Source organism: Marmota monax, unplaced genomic scaffold (genome assembly GCF_021218885.2).
Source record: "Marmota monax isolate L192 unplaced genomic scaffold, Marmota_monax_Labrador192_F-V1.1 WCK01_AAM20220418_F8-fsc00401, whole genome shotgun sequence".
Lineage (NCBI taxonomy): Eukaryota > Metazoa > Chordata > Mammalia > Rodentia > Sciuridae > Marmota > Marmota monax.
This window is the reverse complement of record NW_026692020.1, coordinates 513,518-523,102: the sequence shown is the minus strand read 5'-3', so window position 1 is coordinate 523,102 and position 9,585 is coordinate 513,518. Positions and strand designations below refer to the sequence as shown.

The following is a 9,585-nucleotide window of genomic DNA, read 5'->3' as shown; positions in this document are numbered from 1 at the left end:
TCTCAAAAAGTGCACTAATGTTAGAATTCCATGAGCTTCTTTGGACAGAAATGTGTAATTTCTTTATGGTATTCTTCCTAAAAATTTTTAAGCATAGCTTAAAGATCCCATTTTCTGAACTTCAAAATACGAACTTGCTAATTTTAATTACTGGACTATGATTATTTCCTTTTTGCTGATAAGGTCCTAAAGCTATTTTACATGGGGGAGAAGATAAAAGCAAACACATGCATCTTTCTAAGGGCTTTACAGATAATGGCAATAATGGCATAACACTTATAGGCACACTTATTATAGATGACAGATGAGGGAACTAAGGAATGAAGAACTTAGTAACTTATCTAACATTCACAGTAATGTCAGAACTGGGATTAAAATCATCGAAGCTGGTGCCCACAATATGTGCTGTCAATCACACACCACACTGCCTCTCTTGAAAAAGCAGAAATTTTCCTTTAGTTACATTTTATGAAAGACAAAGCAAAATATAGAAACTTGAAGTTTCATTTAGGCAATCACCATGAACTCTATTTTTACCTTATGCAAAATTATTTGATAACAGAGTTCAGAAACACATCTTTTTCTAATTGTATCATTTTTTTTTCAATTCCAAAGAACAGGTCATAACACATACAAATTTATTTTAAATAAGCTTTAGAATCAGAATTAAATTACTATAATTAAATTAAATTACTATAATAACCTTTAAAGAAACAACAGTAATGAATTTTGGACAATAAAAACTGTAAAACCAGACTGCTGGCAGAGGAAACAACAAACTGTAAGTTAAAAAAATTCATAAACACACATTTATTCAGGAAATACAATTACTAGAGTCCTTAATATTTCAATGATCATTCCATATTATAAAATATTCACAACATGTATTCTTTTAAGTCTATACCAAGTCATGCTGACATTCTTTCCAGCTAAGCCATGCTATTTCTTCTACTACATGCTATAATATCCATTTTAATTGTAAACAAAGTATTTGAGCCAAACTATTTAAATACTTGACAAGAAAAAATAAAACATAAACTAAAAATTTAGAAGAGGAGGAAAATGACAACAAAATAACTCCCTACATATCTGAATCATCAAACTTTTAAAGAACTAGGCCACTATAATCTAGCATTACAGTAAAAGATAAAGTGACCATATCAAGACAGCATGTAATCATCAATGACAACATTTCTCATCTGTAATTTTAAGCTGCTTTTTCAAAGAATAAACACTATCTTTGTAAGTTTTAAAGCAAAAGGGGCATAAAGATTAAACATTAAAAGTTTATATTTAAACTACTAGTTTTTTAATAAAAGAAAAAAGGTAGACTATTATTACTTTCTAAATAAGAAATGCCAAGTATGTTTTATGCCTAAATAAATAATATAATCAATCAGCATGTAGCTACAAATTGAAGTATTCTATTCTGATACTTGCAAACAGAATTAGCGGTTCTCAACCCTGGATGTCCCTTAGAACCATCTGGTATGTTTTTTTTAAAATAAACAAGTGACCCTGATTTAGTTGTACGGGAGGGGACCCAAGTATTAATAATTTTTGAGCTCTGCAGGGCTTTCTAATATGAAACTAAGGTTGAGAAACACTGAGTCAACTCATTTTGACATAATAAGAAAATTAAAGAAAAAAATGGAGGGGGGGTTAACAATTGTAATTTACAAATCAAGCACCTATTATATACTTACTTTATGCTTAGCTTTATTCACAAACCATCCATTTACAAGATGAAAATTCCTTCATTTCCTCATCATACTAGACCACCTTTGTGTATCTTTGGTATTGACTGAACCATTCTATAAGATTTAAAATTCTGAGATATACTATAAAAATTGCATTAATGAAAACAAACTACTGCTACTCATGCTCAACAGTACCAAGCAAATCTACTGTATTTGGCTCATTATGCTATCTTTATTTTAAGAATTATAAATAGGTGCCAACCCACACAAAGAGCAGATTGTGAATTACTGCAAAAGAAAAAAAAAAAAAAAACAGCTTACTTAATTTACTGAGATTCAAAACCAAAAAAGATTTAACTTGGCTGAAAGTTCGGATACAGCTGAGACATTGAACCAGGAAGCTATAATTTATAAGGAAATGTTGATATATCCTAAAAGCTACTATAGCTGTAGCTATATTAAAATAAGATTTCTTCAGGGTTTATTTACCCTGTAATGCAAGAATACAAGCATAACAATAACATTAATGTTTTTATATGCACCAATGCTTCTCTTTAATATATTAAGCTCTACAACAAATACCTCTAATAATTTTACAATTAAGTCCATAATTCTTCTATACTACTTTGGTCCCAACATTTTAAAAACACACCAATTAATTTTGAAAATATACAATTTAACAACATGATCCTATCAATAACAAGCATGTTTTTTAGTGGACTATAGACACCATGCAATCCAGTGTTTGTATTTTTTTTGTTTTTTACAGTTATTGTCATTGTGGCCATTAGTAGGTCACAAGTAAATCTTCTCTAGCTAAAAAGCAAAATTGAATATAAAGTTTTAAATATATTAGGTCTGTTGCCTGTGTTTTGCAGATCTCATTTTTTCAAAGTGTGACTCCATTTCTTCTAAGACTTTGGGTGTATACCGTACTACCAATTTAACCTTTCCTTGGGCTGCTTTCAGCAGTTCTACAGCTTTTTTGTGATGTTCTCCTTCAACGGTCTGGAAAAAAATGCACACACACAATTGATACTTAGGTTTTGAGCATAATGACAACTATAAATATTTAAAATTAAGTAAAGAGAGTCTTCCTTGCATCAATTCACACAAGATTTGGCACATTCAGGGCGGTATAGCTATAGAGATACTGCATCCTTTCAATGCTAAATCTTGTTTTATCAGTGTGAAATCCAGTGATACATCAATTCTGCTTACAGTCTCGAAATCATTTTTTAAGTTCCAAGTAATTAGAATTTCAATATACATGTCTTATTACTGCACTATGTCAGAATTAAATCAAGCAATTGCCATTCTATAAAAGTAAATATGATGGTACATTTCTAATTTAGTATACTGTTTAAACTACTGAAGAGTTTAATTATGTAATAAAAATCCGATGAAGCACTGGTAATTTACATTGAAGGGATGCAAACCACTTTTAAGAGTGCCTTAAAAAGATCATTGGGCTGGGGACAGAGCTCAGTGATAAAGCACTTGACCAGTATGAGCAAAGCTCCTGATTCAATCCCCAGAGCTGCATTTAAAAAGAAAGAAACAAACATAAAACAACCACTGTCCTAAACAGTACTGCCTAGCATTCACTTAAAGCATTCCTAAACTACAAAGTTTATTAATCCCTTGCAATGGCATCTTCTCTTTCTACAATCCACAGGCACCACCAAGTGGTCACAGAACATTACTGCAAATATAAATAAAATTCATCCTCACCACTCCATTAACAGAAAGAAGTTGATCTCCTCATTTGAGGCCCCCATGCCTATCAGCTATTCCACCTGGAATTATTCTAGATATATAGATTGGAGAGTTTTGTTCTTTGCTTCCCATAATATTGAACCCAAGACTCTCTTCTCTTTTGGGTAGCTCAACAACTCGAGGATGAGAATGTCCTTCACTGGTAGCAAACGCAGTGACAGTAGCCTGAAAAAAAATTTTACATATTTAAAATATATGACCTTTGTTTACTTCAGTTCTTTCATCTCTTTTTAAAAAATACCTTTTTTGTTTTATTTTTTGGCAGTGCTGGTGATTAAACTCAGGGACTCATACATGTTAATAAACATGTACTCTAACACTGAGGTATATCCCTGACCTATCAAACTACTTTTGAGGCATGTATAAACACAGACACACACAGACACACACAGACACACACAGACACACACACACTTAATCAGAGCTTTACAGTTATAAATAGTAGCTGGATTCATCTTGACAAACTCATGCTACATGAAATTCAATTTCAGTTCATAATTCCCCCTTTCCCCTCTTCTCCCCAATCTCCTTGACTTTCTTTGGCTAATCCATTCATTTATATTTGACTGATTCTTTTTATTATACATAAAGATGAAATTCCCTGTGGTATATTTATGAATGCATGTAACATGATTTTTAAAGAATTCAATCTGCATTGTGAGGCACATTTTTGATGTGTGGGTATTCACAAATTCACTGGTCATTCTGAGAGGCTAAGCAGGTTTTTAAGAAATGTAAGCGGAGGCTGAGACACGAGGATTGCGAGTTCGAAGCTAGCCTCAGCAACATCAAGGCTCTAAATAAAATACAAAAAAGGGCTGGGGATGTGGCTCAGTGGTTGAATGCCCCTGAGTTCAATCCCTGGTACCCCTAACCCCCCAAAAAGAAATAATAACTGAAAAGAATATATACTCCAGGACTATGTATGAAACAGAATTTTTTAGCACACTCTCATCCACTGTCTAGAACTTTTGTGTAGTTCCATGTGCAGAGCTTGACAAGCAGGCTTGCTGGGCACATAACATTTAAACAGGAATATTCTACCCTAATGCACTAACAGTCAGGAGCTTCAAGGCCAGATAGCCTGGCATTTGTGTAAAATACACCATACCTATAACAACCTACACAGAGTTGTCCTTATATATAGTCATTTTGGCTGCTATATTTTTTGTATACTCTTTGCACCATACACAAAATAAATAATACATCAAGAATTGTCTCTATATTAAGAAAAGCAGGCACATGTATAGCTAACATGAATATTTTTTGTTGCTCTAGCAAACTATCTAATTACAAGTAAAAAAAACCCACAGAAGATTTAATAGAGCCATATTCTCTTTAAATTCTAACAGAAAATTAAGATTTTCCTGTTTCATTATGTTTTTAAAGTTAATCAAGGAATCTGGTACCATTTTTTCATGCTGGATCAGGGTACATGAACAAAGGTGCAAGGGGTAAGAAGAAAATCAAGACTTATTTGAAGACCCAAAAAAGCTCTCATTTCCTACCTAACAGAACTAAGGCTCAAAAACTAAATAAGCTGTGAAGGTTATACAACTCAGGTATAAAAACTGAATTTCTATTTTCTACTCTGATAAACCATATCCACAAGTTTAAGTATTTGTATTCAATAGAGAATCCAATCTGTCCTTTTGGAAACCAGGAACTCAATAAAAAAATAATCTGCAATGATTATGTCTAGTATGTCATCTACTACTCGAATTAACATATCTACCCAAGTAATACACAATGAAATAATGTATTATGAGGGAAAATCTGATATGGAAAAGCACACAAACTCCATCTTCAGCCCTGAAGAGGTAGCCTACTACTGACATTATACCATATTTGCACAGCTAGGGTAAAGGACAAATCAAATAACCCTATTCTACCATTTACTATTTGTGTGGTGGTTTGAGACAAATAATCCAATTTTGATACTTCCTCATCAATGAGAAATTCATCCTCAATTATAAAATTATAAAATCGATGCTATTTTGCATGTAAATATGTTGTATATAACACAATTATGTATTTCATATGTATATAATTAATGTATGTGAGAGCATTTTCAATGCCTTATCTAAACTACTTACAGTAATAAAAATGTTCTACTTCTTAGTACTTGGGAAGCTTGGTATAATTTGAAAGATATTATGTTAGCTTCTAAAATAAGCTTATTATGAATCTAATAATTGTATATTTTCAACCTCTAATTTATGAAGAATTCTCACTTTTGGCAAATAAACAAATTTACCTTTGCAGTTGCATTAGCTCTCACTTCAGGACTGCTACTGATATCTACAGTTTCATAGACATGTTCATATACCTGCAAAACATAAAAGTTGTTATATTTTAAATCTTGGAATATATCATGTTTGATTTCTCTGTAAAGTTAAATGTATTAACTTTTAATCATATTTACTCACCTCTCTTACAGCATTGCAGAACTCACTTTGAAGGACTCTTTGTAAAGCCTGAAGTTTCTGTGGTGGTACCTCTCCACTCCTTTGTAGTTTTTCCAACAATTCAATGGCTCTAAAAATATCTAGAGTTAAACAAACACATACTGATAGATAACTTTCTCTAAGGATTCTTGAAATGCCTATGTAACACTGTAGGAATTAGGATTAATTCCCCAAGGACTAACAGTATGCAGAAAATAGAAGGGGTAAAACAAAGCATCTGTGTTTTTGTATGAGAAAGAGGAGATAATTCATGTACACATTGAGAACAGGAATGTAAAATCTGAGCACATTAAATTTTACAGATTTTAAAATTTCTCATGTTACAGAAGTATAGTTTAAAAAATAATTGAGAGACAGACAAACTGAATATAAACTACTAAATGTCACAGGAAAGGACTGGGGCTCAGATGTGACAGATATGTTAACTGCGCTGCTTCAAAAAAAGCCAGTAGCAATATTGGAACTATTTAAGCAATAAAAATTTACTTAATTATCATATTAGTAATCAAAGCACTGAATAGCAGACCACGTGCTAGTGAAATCACTGGTCATTTTCTAAAGATAAACATGATATATGCATAGATATGAACTATTTAATAGCAGATTGAGTTAGTGGCTAGGACACATTTAAATTAAAAGTAAACTGAATAAAATTAACTGATTTGTTTTCAAGTTAGGATTGTTAACACAATGTTTTAATTCAGACAATTTCAATCAAATACGTAGTTTTAAAAATAAAACATAAAAAACTAGCTATGTAATTCTGTTCTTCATACCAGTTGTGAGACCTTGAACAAATTACTTAAACTCCTTGTGTCTCAGTGCCTTTCACTGTAAAATGCAAATAATACACCTTCTTCATAAAAGGCATTTGATGACCAAACAAAATAATATTTTTAAAGAGGCTTAGCAAACATAAATATAATGTTACACTGGCATCAGTCTTAAAAAATATTAAGGGGTTGCATACATTTATACAAATCCATTAAGCATGTTAGTCAATTGTCATTGAGAAGTGTGGGATGTGTTTTATTAAGAAACTCTACAAGATTCAAAGTTATGTTCAACAATTAATGATAATATCTGTTTGATTTTTTTCTTACCTGTTTTTGTACCTTTGTGAATTAAGTTTTGATGATTTAGAAGGCACTATCCCCCCCCCCCACTGCCTCCCACTGCCATTACCAGGGATTGAACACAGAGCCTTAAACATTTGAGGCAAGCACTCCACCAATAAACTACATACCCAACTCTTTTTGTTGTAATTTGAGAAAGGGTCTCATTAAGTTGCCAAATCAGGCTTTGGACTTAGGATCCTCCTGCCTCAGTCTCTGCAGTAGCTGAGATTACAGACATACACTACTGTGCCCAACTGGCACTCAGGACCTTGAATACATGTACTGATATTGTACTGTAGGATTACTGGGAGTTATTTGTTAACAGAGTTCTGAGATAATTTAACTTTCCTATGCTGCTGAATAGAACCACTTATAATTCATCCCTACCAAGGTGCTGAAGATTCTACTGAAGAACTTAAAAAAAAAAATTCAACAACAAAAAGCAAAGACAACTACCCAAACTAAATGCTAGGGGATGAAGTTCCACATTTTGCACTGCATTTAAAAATACAAGACTGCCACATGTTAGAATTCTACAACTACCTACCTTTAAAAGAAAAACACCTACTTCTGTTAGCACCAACAGATTTGTTCCTTTCTGCAAAGCACATCGTCATTGTGCTCAGGAGGAAGATGTCACCTTTGTCTTAAGCCTATCTTAGAAAGTCTACTCAGAGAAGCTACTCTTCTGTTATAAAATTATGCTTCAATAAATGGCCTGGTAGGCTGTAGAGAAACAATCTTATTTATAAAAAAAAAAAGACTTCCAAATGAGGAACACCATAAAGAGCAAACTAACAATCATATGTGCACATTTGTTTGTGGGAAGGGATAAGGAAAGAGGCTTAAGACTTCCAAATGAGGAACATCATAAAGAGCAAACTAACAATCATATGTGCACATTTGTTTGTGGGAAGGGATAAGGAAAGAGGCTTTTCTAAATACAATTCTAAAAATGTATCTTCTTCTTAAAGAAGAATATTGAGACTGTAACTTCAAATGATATGTGCAAAATAACTTTAATCTACATTTTATGCTGTTTACCAACAGTGCTAAATTTATTTGTGGTACTTCTTGACTGATAATTTTTAAGTCAGGCAAGTTATACACACCTGTAGTCCTGACTACTTGGGAGGCTGAGGCAGGAGGATCTCAATTTCAAGGCCAGCCTGAGCTGAGACCTTATCTCAATAAAAAATAAGGAGGGCTGGGTTTATAGCTCAGTGGTAAAGTATCTCTGGGTTCAATCCCCAGAACGGTAACAAAACAGAACAAAAGCAAAAAAAAAAAAAAAAAAAAAAAAAAGAAAGAAAGAAAGAAAGAAAAGAAAACCTTCAAATGCCTGTGTGTCAAAAGCGTGTTTAAATTGTCTGAAATAAAGGATTTGGGGAAGACAATGGAGCGTTCAAAATCTTAATATCTGTATTTTCACTGACTCTCTGGTCTGTAACTACACAGCAAACTAGGTTTTACCTTTGTTAACAGTTTCCTTCAAGAAGCAATCAACTAATCACAGTTTGCAATTGTAGGGTGTGTAAAAAAATATATATGATCGCACCTGCCAAGTGTTTTACAATCTACCACTACTTCACATAAGTTACATAACAAGCTTTCCAAGATCAAGTCAGTAGGATTGTTTTGAAAAGCATCCTCGTGCCTGAGAGGGGTACCAATGCTAGGAAATACCAAATTACGAATGCAAGGGAGGCTGTGGTAAAAGTAATGAAGAAGGGAGGGCGAGTTCTTGTGGAAAAGTGCCCTGTGTCCGGATATTGTGCAATATGTGGGTGAAGGCAAGCCCACTAGGTTTGTGCAAGTGTATGTACAACGTGTGTAGAGGATCCGAACAGGGTGTGTGACATGTGTTGTTCTGGTTTACAGATCCCTAAACGCCACATCTGCTGTGCCCACCCAGAGGGTGCGTGTGCGGCGTATGTCGGCAAACGTGAGCAGATTGTAATTAACTGTGCTACGCCCCGGGACAGTGCGTGTGAACACACAGGGGTCTAGCGAACAGTCAAAAAATCATAAGCGCCCTCCACCGTGTGAATGACAGCAACGTCAGCGGCCGCCACGCAAGGAGCAGGCAGGTTCAGAGTCTGAGCCTGGGCAACCTCTCCTTCTCTCCAGTGACACCGCACTTCCTCATCCCTTCCACCCACCTCGGTCTGGACATTGGCTGCACTCACCTCTCTCCAGGCATACAGGTTCGCCCAGCTCCGCCATCTTCTCCCTTAGCAATACAGAACGACAGGAAATGATGAAAGAGAAGCTGCGGTAGGCGGAGCCTAGCGAGAGCCGGAAGGGCGTGGGTCGACCGGTACCGCGAGATCAGGAAGGACAAACGCTCACTCCTCAAAGTACATTACGGTGTACCTTTTCGAAGTGTGGGTTGACACTGTCGTTCTTAGGGTCGCCAGAATCTCGGATTCCCAGGCCTCCCAGATTGAAAAGAACTTCTCCCCTGCCTCCTGCTCCCTGCCCTGGCTTCGCGCCTTTCCCAAGGCTTGAAGCCGTTTG

General features: G+C 34.7%; 1 pseudogene; it reads right to left on the bottom strand.

Annotated features, from left to right (window-relative positions):
- Positions 1-754: 754 nt before the first annotated feature.
- LOC124097396 (protein lin-7 homolog C-like) lies at positions 755-9,296 on the bottom strand (annotated as a pseudogene).
- Between the last annotated feature and the right edge of the window lie 289 nt (positions 9,297-9,585).